Source organism: Dreissena polymorpha, chromosome 10 (genome assembly GCF_020536995.1).
Source record: "Dreissena polymorpha isolate Duluth1 chromosome 10, UMN_Dpol_1.0, whole genome shotgun sequence".
Taxonomy (NCBI): Eukaryota; Metazoa; Mollusca; class Bivalvia; order Myida; family Dreissenidae; genus Dreissena; species Dreissena polymorpha.
The window spans coordinates 1,519,323-1,535,616 of NC_068364.1; positions in this window are offsets into that span (position 1 = coordinate 1,519,323).

A 16,294-nucleotide genomic window follows, 5' to 3' on the forward strand; every position below is an offset into this window, starting at 1 on the left:
GCCATTAAAATTTGAATTATAAGAGACTATACAAAATAGTCTATATAATACAGAGAACACATTTATGGTAAAAGTTAGTACACGTATTCCGTAAGTGAGTGAGTGAGTGTGATTGAGTGAATAGTATGTATGCAATATCAATGTTTTCATCTTTATACATCTAAGTGTATCTGACATTTGAACAACATGATTACTGAATTACTGGAGAGAGTATATACATAATGCATTCAACAATGCAACAACTGTACAGTTAACTAAAAGCCATATCAGTAGTGCTTATCCTAGTTTTCATTTATAAGATTAAAAACTGCCTTAAAACACAAGAATTTTAAGATACTTAAAAGACAAAGATAAAACACATACCACCACAGGCCAGGCCTGAAGTGAACTGATTAGCACCACTGAGATGTACTATATCATATTCTTAGGAAATTATCGTGTTTCCTTGTACAATATGTAAAACAGTAAGATCAAGTAAGACTAAAAGAATGAATAATCTAAACAGCTGATAGTGTAATAAAGAGATATGGTAATCCATGGCATGTACACTGATGGTCATCACAGGGGGTTGCAACACAGACCAATTGACCAAGACATTGCTAGTGTACATACAACAGACCACCCCTACTACTCAACTACACTATCTATACAAATAGTTATTTCTAGATTGAAGTATTTTGTAACAGGTTTTGGCAGTCTCATACATAACACTTTCATTGGAAAAAAGAAATATAAATTTATCTGGTCTGACATATAAATAAAGTTGTTGTCTATTTCTGTGGCCTTGCGTAATATGACATTTCTATCGTCAACATACGCAGAACATTTAAGTACCATGAGGTGCTGGTTAGCAAGCCTCTTTTCTTCTATGCCCAGTGATCCACGCGTTGCTGAGTGCGGTGCCCTTGAACTTAGCTATTTTTATGACAGAAGCTTGAAATATGTTGCATTTGTGGAATGAACTACTTTCATATTTCAAAAGAAATATGTAAGCACCATGAAGAAGACATTTGTAAAATACAATTTTAACGCTTATTGATCCTTTAATTTCTTAGTTGCAAACCCATGAACTAAGCCATTGGTATGGCTTACATGCGGATGACAAAGCAGTGCGGGGTTATTTAAGTGTCATGTGTAATGAACTGTTGTTTAATGGTACACTCTTCATTGTCACATTTTACTTGTTTATCTCAATCACGGAGGGAGTGGTTATCTGAATATCAGAGGTTATACCATTTTAAATGATGACCATTGCGCATGAGTTCGAACAAAGGTATCTAGAAATAGGATCAAAATACAAGATAAGACAATCCTACTGATTCTTTCGAGCGCAATATGCGACTCCATACGGGCTAAAACCATACAACTAAAGTCAGGAGCACCGAACAAAATAACAAAAGAAGAAGAATTGCTATTCAAGACTTCGTACATAAAGGACCTACGCTTTGATCAGACCTGTATTGAAAAATCTAGTTAAAGACAATGCTCTGGAACAACAACATGGCTCCCAAACATAATTCCGTGTCGCATTGCTTGCCGATTTTATCGTTCAGCACCGGATTAATGCACCTACACGAGTTTATAGTCTGATAATGATACCAGACTCATCTCCAATCGACTTTGACATTTACCCACCGAAAACTGGGGTATAAGTCTTCCGTTTACATTCGGCGCAATATGCATCCACGGAACATTGGTTTATTTCCCTCACATGTACCCATTTATACTCATAGATGGAGATGAGCAAGTATTAGAATTTTGTTTGTTCATGAAAATTCCGTGGTCTTAGCGGGATTCGAACCAGGGACCTTCCGATTCCTAGACCAGCATCCTACCACTAACAACGGTCCAAAGATTTAAAAGTTGCAAGAAAAAGGGTCCAAGTGTAAATTTCATCGTCTCAACCTCACCCTTCCGTGCTGTCCTTACGGGCGCAGTGCTGTACTGTCATGATATGTAGTAGAATCAGCAGGGCCACATATGATGAAGAGACGATAACAAAAATTAGTTGAAGGAAGAGACCGATGAATACTACTGTAAGAATTTGTTTAACGTACATTTTGAGAAAGATCAATCTTAAGTCTTCAACGAACAAGCTGGTGGAAAGGCATACGAGCCTATCTTTGAGTCGCAAACCCAACTCAGTTTGAATTAGATAAAATAGTGCGATCCTTGACCGACAGATGGCAAAGTGATGTATACGACTCATCCCAGTTGTAAGAAAGATGGGGCAATCACATTTGAACTCATAGACAAAGATGTGCATTTGCTTAAATGGAAGTGTGTGTGTGTGTGTGTGCGTGCGTGTGCGTGTGTTTGTGCGTGTGTGTGTGTGTGTGTGTGTGTGTGCGGGTGTGTGGGTGCGCGCGTGTGTGTGTGTGGCACGTGTGGGGGGGGGAGAGTGAGAGTGCTCTAAGTACAAGTTATAATGTGACATGGAATACATATATAGGCATTACTATATTTGATACATTCATGGTTAACTAACATCATGTAACAAGAATAGTACACTCAATTGTTAGTATAAGCTATAGTTCTCCTTTACATATCATGTAATAATAAACGAATTGCTATCTCTTTTTTGAAACACGTTATACAATAGATGGCTAACTTTCTAAGTGTCTTTTTCTTACTACTACTTACATACTAGGTCGCTTGTAATAGATTTCTAGAATATATTTGATTCTTTCTTCTAGGTATTGAGGACTTATTAGTATAAAATGGTACTCATCTGCGATATTGTTACAGTTACACATGGGGCATATTCTTTCGTTCCTGTCAATATTATGGTTTCTGAATGTTTCAATTAACAATTTATGGGATGAAAAACGCATTTTGGCAATATATTCCTTCTATGTTTTTTGTTTTCAATTAAATCTAAATACGGCGACCTTTCAAATGTTGGTTTTAATTCTTTATACATATAAAACGATGTTGGCGAATCAATGTTAGTCCTCCTTGCAGCAACATAGTGATCTCGCAAACTTATTTTTAATAAAGGAATGAATTTGTCGATATTAATAAATTCAGGGAATAACCATACATCTCCAAATCCTGAATGGTTAAGTATATCGCGTATTTTTGATGACCAATTCACTGTATTATTTCTTTTAACAATTTCTGATCTTTACATATTTATAACAGTTCGTAGAATACAGTTACTTTGTTTGATAGAGTTTTAGAAAATATTTGACAATTCTTAAATATCGTCCAATGATTAAAGGAAAACGACCAACTTCGGCATAACATGACAATGAATTAGTTGACATCTTTACATTTAATAATCTTTTACATAATTTTCTGTGAAACGTTCACTATTATTCGCAGTTATACACCCCTATTCTTCACCATTATAATTCAAAATTGACACAACATATGAATCGAATAACTTGAACATGACATTTATTGAGACTTCCATCTCTATTGTTATAGAGAAAAATCTATTTATTGCTCATAGAAGACACACTCTCGGGAAATGAGAAATGCTTTTAAGATCGTATCTAATACTTTGGAATTCAATTGACAGTACTTTTGAAAATCCGTCACGCGCTGAAAATCACGAATCAACAGGTTTATCAATAAAGCACGTTGTTGGTAGTACACTAGTGTATTAACAGTCTTTGTTGAATAAAGAGGCTTTTACTTTTGAAAGACATACTTATAAAACTAAATTTGGATGAATTTAATTTAAAATTTATATATACATCGATTTTCCTAAATCATTTAACAGGAATCTTCTCACAAGACGATGCGTAAAAACGAACAGATTTTGGCAAAGGATTGAGAAGCTGTGGTAGCCACCGTTTGGATATTTCCGGTGGTTGGCTCTGTTCGATCCGTTAAACCTCTGCCTGTGATGGCCTTTATGATTATTATGTTGTTAGCATTGCTAGCAAGCAATGCGGTTGGTGCAGCGAATGTTTCTGACACACAGAATCTTCTGACGGACCTATTTGAAGACAACAATGTCAACATTAGGCCGGCAGTCGATCAACTATCTCCAGTCAATGTATCGTTAAAAATGTACCTGAAATCAATCATGGAATTTGATGAAGTATATCCTTCACCGCAGGCTTCGTAATGACATGGGAGGACTATCGTTTGCGCTGCTACCCGTTGAGTTACGGGGGTTTGACAAAGTTGATTGTTCCGTTGACACAGATTTGGTTTCCGGAGCTGATTCTCGTGGCACCTGCCACGGACAGAACCTAAGTAGCAAAGACTTCGAGCAAAGCGCGGCTTAGGTACTACGGAGAAGTAAAATATCTAGAAGGGGTTATGATAGAAAGCAGCGATGTAAATGTCAAGTACTATCCATTCGACTTTCAGTCTTGCAACACATCCTTCACGGCACTGGGTTACGATCTAATAGAAGTAAATCGAATGAGGATGACATATTCAATAGATCTAACATTGTATCATGGTAACTCTATGTGGACTTTGGAATCTACGTATGTGAGTGTGGAAAATATCGCGACAGGGGACGAGAAACAAGAAGTGTTCTACACATTTAATCTGCGCAGAAAGCCGGGCTATGCTTTCGTTACAGTACTTTGTCCAATTTTATTTCTTGGTGCTCTTAATGCGTTCGTGTTTTTATTAATACCCGAATCTGGTGAGAGGATTGACTACAGCATCACGACGCTTCTTTCGATTGCCGTCTAAATGACAATCATCATGTCTATCTTGCCGCAGTCCTCAGACCCTACTCCGATTATCTTCTACAAACTTTTGGTCGACCTCGCCTACAGTTCCCTTATAATTGTAGCTGTTATCCTAAACATGCGCTTGCACGCAAAAGACGATGGTGCCTCGATGCCGAAATTTCTTGTATTCTTCTATCTCGCCCTGACGTGCAGAGGGTGTGGCGGAAAACCAGTGAGTTCAGCATCGAACGGCTTTGCGACGGATCAAAATGTCCTCACTCTGAAGGAAATGAAGACCAAACCTGCTGAACTCGACATTCCAGACTACATGCCCGTGAAGACCGTGGACGCTAAGAAAGTAACATGGAAGATGTTGAGCTCTCTTCTCGACACTATTTTCTTCGTTCTGTTCATCTGTTATTCGTTTTTTAATTTCGCAGTTTTCGTTAGTGATCTGAACGGCGGGGCCTAGGTAAGGACAAAATCAGTGACAAAGTCAACATATCAAAGTTACAGATTTGCAAATCTTCTATTTTATCATCGACTCTAGCAAATAATTTTAGTCATAAATTTACTCTTAATAAAGTGTCGTTGGTGAATTAAAAATGATCGAAACTGCAAAATATATTGCCATGTGTCTTATGTAAGTGGATTTCCTACACCTTTAATCATAATGCCTATGATGAATTTGTTGTATGTTATGCGCTGTCTTTAATATGTGAATATATCAATTATAAATGAAAACTTGTATACATTCTTTATATAGTGTGTGCTTGTGATATGCATTATTCAAGCGTTCACATAACATATTGTTGTAAATTTCTATTAAGATGTTGTTTTAAACAATAATAACATTGAAGTTGAAGTTCAATATTCACATTTCGACAAAGATAACAAATTTCATGTGCAGCAATGCACTTGAGGTGTGACTTGCTCGCTGGCGCATCATATGCCAATGCCGGTTTCACTTTCAAGTTTAGCTCACAGTTTCTCATATACAAAAACCAACACATTTGAACAAAGAGACTCTAATTACTCGCTAAAATGTGATAATAACGCCAGTTATTTTAGTGACGCTGGTGCCCATGCACATTCAGAGCATTTTCCCCCAGATAATTAGTACAGCGATGGAATTCAAACAAAATAATTGCTTAAATAATAAAACCAAAAAAATGTTATTTTAAAATTCCCATTAAGAGTAGACCTGCGCAAAAGACATTATTATACAATCAGATATTTAAAAAATATATTATAGATAAAGGATTGCGAGGTGTATAAAACGAAATTTCAATAATGTTATTAGTAACTGATTAGTTACTGATGTGAGTATGGATTTGTCATATTTCCACTTTGATATTTGCTTTATAAACACCATTAGGCATACACATTTCGTTAAAATTGCTTTTGCTCATTGGTAACGTATACTTCAGTTGAATAAGCCACGATTAATTTGGAGTTTCAATCATGCAGTTATGATCTTAATTGATTTTTTTTCCAATAAACAAAATCGCGTTGCCCAAAGTAACGTTATTGAAAGTTTCGATGTTGTGATGGTTAAATATATTTTGTATAATAAAATTAGATTTGGAAACATATTCAACTTTACAAATAAACGTGACTTCTAAGCTCATTGTTATACGGCAAATTAAACTAGAAATAACGCGACCGCGGCCGAAGCGTATCCCCCCCGCCGCATAAATTGACCAGGGGTCAGATCAAAATTCAAATAGTGCACTGTCGCAAATATGCTCAAAGCTACCATGTATGTTAGTTTCAAGGTTCTAGTGCTAATAGTGTAGGCGGAGATGGTGGCCAGAACGGACGAAAAGGCAATTGTGGGTGGGTGTGGCCTATGTGGGCGGGTCCCTGGGATGGGTAATGTGGACATGGATGGTCGAGATAGACCGTGTTGTCATAAGAGTTATTCAGTATTAATTTCAAGTCGATTGGTGTATAAATGAAGAAGTTATGTTAAAACAAAATTTTGGATGGGCGTGGTCTATAATATTAAATAACCTAAACTTGAGTGTTAACAAAGTTTTACTATAGCCATATAAGGAAAACTGCCCGCCCCATAACTTTTGACCCAGGGGTCAGATCAAAATTCCAAATAGTCCACCGTCGCACATATGCTCATAGCTACCATGGCTCAAACGGTCATTGTCGACCTGAAATGGCCCACAAGTCACCCGGGGATGACTAGAAGCCGATTCTTGTCACCCCGGGGGTCATGAAGCCGATTGTAGTCACCCGGGGTTGACATGAAGCCGATATATTGTCGCCCCGGGGTGACTTCAAGCCAATTCTATTAACCCTTGAAATCAGCATAAAGTCACTCTCGGCAACAATTTATTTTTTTCCACAAAAATACATGATTTGGTCGTTCATATGCGGGGGAATTTGTTTAATAATACTACAAAAACGAAAGTAGAGCTAAATGTCTAAAAAACCTTATTAATTAATTGAGGGAGTCAGATGTGGATGCGGTGCCGTTTGATAAAAAATACACGGATGACTAGAAGCCGATTCTTGTCACCCGGGGGTGACTAGAAGCCGACTCATGTCACCCTGGGGTGACATGAAGCCGATTCTAGTCACCTAGGGGTGACTAACATCGGCTTGAAGTCAACCCAGGCTGACATGAATCGGCTTCTAGTCACCGCCAGGTGACTTGTGGGCCATTTCACATCGACATTGACCCAATGAGCGCTGCCATGTGTGTTAGTTTCAATGTTCTAGTGCTAATAGTGTAGGAGGAGATAGTGGCCAGGACGGACGGACTGACGGCGGCGATAACCACAATATTCCCACGCTTTTAAAGGCGTGGGAGAACAAAATTGTGTTATTGAAATGCATATTGTATCCACTTAACATTTAAATAATAATGTCTGTTAAGGTAATTCCACATCATTACCCTCGTTCTCGATCCTACACAATTAGATGTCGGGGATGTGATAATGGTCTAATCATATTTGAACGGTTTGAAAATTAACACATAGTGCATTAAAACATTTCTATCCATTTTATACACATGAATTCTGGTATTTGCAGAATAAACGAATTAAAGGAAAATAACCATTGCTTGTTATGTATACACATATTCCAACTGCAAAATTGCGTACGTAAAAATAAGAGATACTACATATGTATGTATGAAATTTGTTTAACCAGACAGATGAGCGCCCTTCCGACCAATGAAAGCCTAGCCCCTCTGATTCGAAATTATTCGCTGTTTGAAGAAATACAAATTACCGGTATCTACCTATATTACTCATCAATTGTCATTTTTATGAAATTTATTTAATATTGAATCGATATCAATATCTGAATATTTTTGCCATTAAATATTGCACTTTTGTTTACACATCCGTTAGCTTCATTAGTCATGCCCTAATATAATGCATCTTTTAAACAAGAGAAACCAACATTATTATGCCTCTCTTTGAAGAAGAAGAAGGGGTATATTGTTTTCCTGGATGTCTGTCGGTCTGTCTGTCTGTCTGTAGACCAGTTCGTTTCCGATCAATAACTCGTCAACGAATTGACCGATTGGCTTGAAACTTCACATGTGCTTTGGTCTTGGACAATAGATGACCCCTATTGAAATTTGGATCGCTAGGTCAAAGGTCAAGGTCACTGTCACACTAAGTGTGAAAATCGTTTCCGATCAATAACTCGTCAACACATTGACCGATTGGCTTGATACTCCACATGTGCTTTGGCCTTGGGAAGTAAATGGCCCCTATCGAAATTCGGGTCACTAGGTCAAAGGTCAAGGTATCAATATCGCACTAACAGACAGACAGAAAGACAGACACACAGACAGACACACAGGAAGACACACAGACAGACACACAGACAGACACACAGACAAACAGACAGACAGTTAATTAAAGTCTCATTTCTGTACATACAATTGTATACATGCATATGATTAAAACATGAATCAGTTTATAAAAGATGATAACAGAAGGAGGTTTAAAAATGATAGATATTTTTTTCCTTTGTTAGTTCTCTCAAATGCTCATGGATCCGTAGAATAGTGTCAGGAAATGGAAAATGGACAAATATTTCTAATGCAATGATTGATCTTAATAAATTATACAACTGTGGAAGTCACTATCCCGAAAATTTAATAAACAGGATACAAAATGAATTTTGGAAAGATACATTGCAGTCATCTTTTGAACTTTGTAAAAAAGAACCTTTTAAGCCTTTAAGCGCTGGAACCGAATTTTGAAGGCCTTTGCAAACAGTTTGGATCCAGATGAGACGCCACAGAACGTGGCGTCTCATCAGGATCCAAACTGTTTGCTATTCTGATAGTATTCTTAGAAAAAAATCGAAGAAATTGCTAATTTTAGAAATTCAGCAGACGACATTATAGCAGACAACAAATTTCCCAGCATGCAAAGGGTTAAACATCAGCTTCTGCTTCAATATCCTCTGTTCTATAACCCAGACATAACAATTAGTAACAATTTTTTTTTAAATCATGGATCGAAAAGGGCGTTCATTTTGTTGGGGAATAAATGCAAAATATTGAAACTTTTACCTTTTACAGTTGCGATGAGTTTTGTTAAGTTTGTGATTTCCATCAAAATTATCTTCTTAACCTTGGTATTACTTACGCAGTGGCAAGGTACATTAAACCCAACAGCTCCCAAGACACTAGTTTTATGAAGCCTTTTATCCCGACTAGTATACGGTCCATCTGAGTAAATGCCAAGGGTACGAAACCTATGTACGATATAACTTATAAAAACGAGTCCAAACCAATGTGCATAGCTAAATGGTTGAATATTTTTAATTATATTGAAACAAATGAATGGCGACATATTTTTGATATGCCTTTCCGTATGACATGGGATACCAATTTACAGTGGTTTCAATATAGAATTATACATAGATTGTTTTGTACAAACTCCTTTCTATTTAAAATTGGCTATGCCACTACAGCCAACTGCACTTTTTGTGAAACGGAGTGTGAAACAATTCAACATATATTTTGGGAACGTAGTCATGTCAATCAGTTAATCAAATGATTGTTTTCTTGATGTAATCACTTTTCGAACTGTCTTAATATGCATTCCTTTATATTCGCACATGCAACTACAAGTGGTACTTTTTTGTTTTTGTTTTTATAAAAATGTTTATTCATAATTGTGAAATGATCAAAACTCGACACACTCTTACAGCAGCAAAATCGTACCTGTCCTTACATTGTCAAGTATTTAGCAAAACTAATTATTTTAATGATTTGCGTACAAGTAAAGAATGGGAACTGTTGTTACCCCTTTTCCAGGAGTTTTGTTAAGAGACTTAAAATCAATTGTTTATTAATAACATTATTTGCTTATATTTTATTGTAAAAAGTGTTGAATGAATTACGTATGAAATAAGTTATAATATGCATATATTGTTTCTAAACTATGTACGGTGTTGAGTGGGATGCCCTCGACCCACACACACCTTTTGAAGAGGAAATAAAATATATTGAAGGGAACAAAATCGTTCAGTTAAAACATATACCATAAAATGTACAAAACCCCTCAATTTGAGTTACAAAAGAGTATGGGCAGATTTGCTGTAATATAAACATCATTTAAACTTTTTAAAAAGGTACAGATAGATAAAAGTGTAAACGTATCATAGATATAAACAGTTTTACGATGTATTAAAATCTTATTGCAGGCTTTTGCATTGTGTTAAACAGATGACTTATTAGACATTTAACTGACAAAATAGATCCTGAAGTATCTAGGGATAAGACACTAGGTTTAATATTTATAATATTATCAAACATATCTTGACGAATTTTGCTGCAATGCAGACGTCAGAACGCGCATGGGGAAAGCGTAAGCAGCCTTCCATCAATTAAATAATATATGGGAATCAATTGCAATATTCATCAACGTCTTCAATACCATCGTGAAGACAATACTACACTATGGGGAAGAGACCTGAAGAACCATCGCTTAATGCATGAAGACAATCCAGGTCTTCATCAACACCGACCTAGGAAGATTCTTAAGATCCGATGGACATGCTGTTGGGTTCCGCAGTTTATTTACAGGTCCAACAGCCTCTTTACTAGTGTATCTGTAGAGTTGACCTGCGCTGGCGAGACAAGATCACCAACACATCTAATACGACAAGGCGATCTCTCATTAAGAAAAGAGGAAGAGAGATCGGTCTTGAAACACCTGGCAACGAGACCTGGAGCAAAGCTGATCGGCCAGACGCTACCACAGGCGGAGGTGAGATGAAATGGATCTACAGACAAGGTACATACGTGTAATCTTATAGGCTGACAGAGTTGCTTTGTCTAACCTCTTTCAATTTAAAACAAAATATAAATAAATAACCCGTGCGTTTTTAAGCGTGTCACGTATATGGAGAACCTTGAATTATCACTCAATTGATACTCTACCACACTGAACGACGTTTTTTAGAATACTCGCATACACATTTCTATAGGATAAGGACCGTAGTCATTACAAAGGCTCTCCTTTGGTTGTAGAAGACACATGAAAATTACATACGTTATAATAGTTGTTATTCGGAACTCTCCAGTCTGGGTTTTCCGATATTTGAGCACGCGCGGTAGGTACAAACAAAAGCTGACTAGCATATGTTAAAAGAGAGTGAATCAATAATTTCTCTTATCGCTGAATAGTAAACACCAATTTCTCTGCTCAAACGTTCGTTATAGTTGATACAAATACCACGATTTAATCATTTTTCTTAAGATGAACTAATCTCGATCGTGTTTAGTTTGTAAGAATACTATGTAACACGATATAATGCTGCATGTACATGTTAACAGCTTCGGTCACGTAACTATGTCATTGCATATACTGTGCGTTGGCCTTGGCATACAGTTTTAGATAATGGACGCTTGTCAACGAAACTACCTACGAAACTACCAAGACATTGACTCCAACGTAGGATTTAGGATTTATTTCAAAATACATCGGGGCAGAAATGCCCATGAGTACACAAAAGTATACAAAAGATGTTCTACACATATCAAAGTCAAGGTCATAATAAAAACATGCATATTGTTACACAATGTTATGAAGTACAATATATTCTCTATGAAAATACAAAGGCATATGAACAAGTGAAAAGTTTTACAATCCAATAATAAAGCATTTGTTATATAATACGTAGTACAGAATAATACATGTACTGACGAAAATATAACATAATGTAGATGTTTATTCAGGAAAAGAGGCAATATGCCTCATGTAACACATGACAAAGAAGCATATAACCGGTTAATGGTGAGATATGTTGCATCGCGTTAGATATCTGTTAGATATATGCTGATGCATCAGCATGTAGTTTTGATTGTGAAAATACAATAAAAGATAAATAGATAAGTAAACGTTTGGAAGCAATGGGAGGAAAATGTATAACAAAAATTAATATAACGTGTATATGTCTTAGGCCAGGGTTATCGGGTCATTTCGGAGAAAAATGTAAGTTCTATTCTAATGAAATGTAACTAGAGTTTATATATTAAAAAAGTGTAAATTTAGATATGAACGTTATATTTAGTATATTTTTGAGACACAAAGGTGAGTTAACACAAAAATGGATATTAGATCTAGGTAGCCTTTTTTTGGTGTGGGGGGGGGGAAATTGTATATTCCTTGTTAGAAAATCAAAAATATAGAAAAACTCACGTAGGCGTGCCAAAGTGTTTGATTTCAGGTACATGTACATATCAGGTGCATTTATCAGTAAAAGTTATTTACATATATATTTACATATATGTTTAACAGTTTACACAATAACATTTGTTAAACACACACACACACACACACACACACACGCACGCACGCACGCACGCACGCACGCACGCACGCGCACACACACACACACACACACACACACACACACACACACATAAATATATGTATACAAATATTTGGTATCATATAACATTTTTACAACCTTGGTAATGTAATTGGTGCATGTGTATTTTGCAATTGATGTTGGTGTTGTGTAGCCTTTCATATCCAAGCTCATAACGATTTTACTATCAGATATATTAACGCGTGTTTCCGTTACACAATCGATTTAAAAGTGGAGCAATGTGTCTGGAAATAATCGGATTAACTAACGTCGTGAATACAGTTAAATGGATTTTATCATGGTAAGTCAACGTTGTAAGTGTGGTACAGTTTTACAAGCTTGACAACCTAACCCGAAATCAAAACGTTAGGTTGAGGCGCATGTGTAAAGTTGACCAACTTTTATTTAATAATTGTGTAATTCTGCTCATGACTCATGTTAGTCGAGTAACCTAATTCAAGCAATTAGGTTACTACACATGATAGAACTCTATCTATTGAGTGGCTTGATATGTGATGGCCAATTCATCATGCTAAAAAACTTTTTTATGAAGATTTAAAAGTTACACATTTAGACAATTAGAGCACACATTTATCGAATGTTATGTGGTAAACAAATGCATTGTATTTGCGTTCACAAAATAAGTACACCTTACACATTTTGCACATTTTGTAAGTTTTAGTAACAACATAGAATAAAATAGCATGTTATATGATGGACAACTGTTATAAACTTAGATACATACATGTACATGTACATAAAAATGAGCAATATATATATACTGGCTTACATGTAAATAAAATATGACGTTTACTAATTTACTAATGACGTTTATTTGATTCTTTATTTGATTGGACGTCACGATGTAAACAAGTGTAACGGATGAGAATTTTAGAGAAGATTTTTTACAAATTGTTTATTTTAACTGAACTTTAAGACAATTTATTGTCACACACACATTTTATATGACTGATTTTTAGTCATTTGTGTAGGTAAAACCCAGATACGGTTTGTGTAAGAAGTGTAATTGTAGTTGGAAAGGACAAATTTGAAAATCCGACATCTTGTTTTTCACGAGTGAAAACAAATAAATATAAAAATAACATTTGCATTACGAGCGCGTTTGTTTATGCAGCACCTATCGATCATACGAGCGTTGATACTTTAAACAAACAATCTTTTTAAGTTTTAAATCGTCGATTGTACACATTTTATACTGATTTTACTATAATATCTGTCTAGCTCTTTGCATTAAGAGTTACTTGGTCAGAGTGTTAATTGGTACAATGGTTGGGAATGGTATGGATGGCATGGCAGTCCAACGGACAAGATGGGCACAGCAAGGGTTCGCGATTGGTAAGGGACCTGAAGTACCCGGCTCCTCTGGAAGTCGGACCGTACGAGTACAAAAGGTAACCGAATATCAGCTCCGAATGGATAAGAGTCTAGCAAAAAAACTATCTGCAGCTAGACGTACAAAACATTTGGACTTCGAAATTAAGAACGGCAATGTTGTAATCGTCGCTGATCTGGCTACCTTCGAACTGCTTAAGGAAGCTGCTCTGTATTTCTATAAAAATGATACATCAGTCAAAGATGATACAGTTATCCAATCGACAGTCGATCAGAAAAATAGTTCAGTTTCATATGCCATAAAATATAAATTCTACACTATTAACATTTATTCAACTACAAGTAAATTCATGGTAAATGGACAGAATACACAGTTGTTTGTAGGGCAGCACCTTTCAGCGATACAGAACATTGTAAGGCATGCTACTGTGAATGGACAACCTGTAAACCTAGACAGTGTGAATCAACTGTTGGCAGAAAGTATCCAGAGTGCACTGCTCAACTCTACAATAGCAACTGAACAATCAAGTAAGGCAAAAACTTCTATTTCTTCAAAAAACACAATGAATACTAGGGCGAAGAGTACTGAAAGTAAACCTACCAATAGTGATGAACCTGAGGTTAAATGTTTCAAGTGTAATAGAACTCTAAAAACTGGTGTTGAATGTACAGTAAATCATAAGAATGAATCTCATTGGATACATTATGGATGCTTGAATTTGAACGACACTGAACTCGAACTTGTTAAAAACCAACCTGAAGATGCTCCATACACATGTACATTGTGTGCCAAGCATGATAATACAAGGACTCTTCCTGTAAAAATAGTGGCAAACCGTTCTACGTTAAATATTCCTGCTCTACCAAATATACCCGTTTCAAATGCATTTGCCATTCTTACAGAGGAAGAGATTAACACTGAACCTGTTCTTTACACTGAACAATGCTATATCTGTTGTAAGGACATACAACAGGATCAAATTGTCTGTGAAACTTGTCAAGGTATTTGTCATCATGATTGTGTTGTGTTTAACACTGACAATATTACAGCTTCCTGCTTGGCATGTGTAGGGGAAAATCAGCAGCTAAATCTGGCAGGAGAGCAGTCTGGCGATAGCAACCTGCAGTTACAGGGGAACCAGCTGGTTAGTACAGACACAGATGTGATTGCTATCCAAGACGAAAAACGAGCTCTACTAAAAGGTTTGAATGAAAAAGACAAAGAGATAAGGAAATTGCAAAATGATTTAAAGTTAAAAGATAAAGAACTATCAGAAGCATACAAGCATAAGCCAAAAACTGGCATATATATTAAAAAACATGAAGCTAAATGTGAAGAACAAGAAAGGACAATTAAAACTCTATTAAATAAAATTGAGTTCTTGGAAAACAAAGTTGAATCCCTTGAGAAAACTGCTAAATATTCGAACCACCCAACACAGTCGAATGGTACATCCGAAAACAATGAGCTTGCAGCTTCAATTCACAGTCAAGTGACAAGTCTAGTTCTAAAAAAAGTGAGTCAAGAATTGGAAAGCTTTGGTTCACAATGGCTTGCATCAAGTAACACCGCTAATAAATCTAGTACACAAACACAACCAACTACCACAAGCATTGAGAAACAGCAGACTGCTCAAGAAACTATTCCAAACCAAAAATTGAATGAAAATACAGTATACTCCAATGTTATGAAAAATGCTAACACTACAAATCAAAGAGATGGGCGAACTCATACTGGTGTGCCTCAGTCAACAGGCAGTGTGACGAAGGTTGAAGGTGACGTTATTCTCCCTGAAGGATTCGTGGCATTTCCAAGGAACCAGCTCCACGCTGTGATGCAGGGACGACCTATACTAAAGTCTCGTTCGTACAAACCTCCAAGCAACACTCAGTATAACACAAACAGTAACAAGAGTAATTCAAGTCTAACACTGTCCAAGACAGTTAAGCATAACATTAGCAACTACTGCAATATAATAACTGAACCACAAACAAGAACTGTAAAAGTCGATAAAGTTATTCAACAGGACTTAAAGCTTAAATCTAGTAACACTGGCCCTGATATTGAAACTATCGAACCATCTAATACTGACAAAAGTGAACAACCTGATAACCAACCTGCTGAACTGTCCAATGCAAACAAACCTATTGTAAGCCAAACGATTAACCTAACAAAAGGGCAATCAATAGACAAGAATCATTTTTTAGCCGAGCGCCAGGATTTCAACCAAAGAAGATAGCACAACACAAAGAAACTAACTCAGACACTATAAATATGGTCGCATACAACTGCAAGAATGTTAAAACTAGTGTTACATGCATCAATGAACTATTTAAAACTGCTCAACTCGTATTGTTATCTGAAACATGGCTTTATGAATATGAACTTTATCTCTTGAATGAAATAGGAAGTAATATCTGCTCAGCAG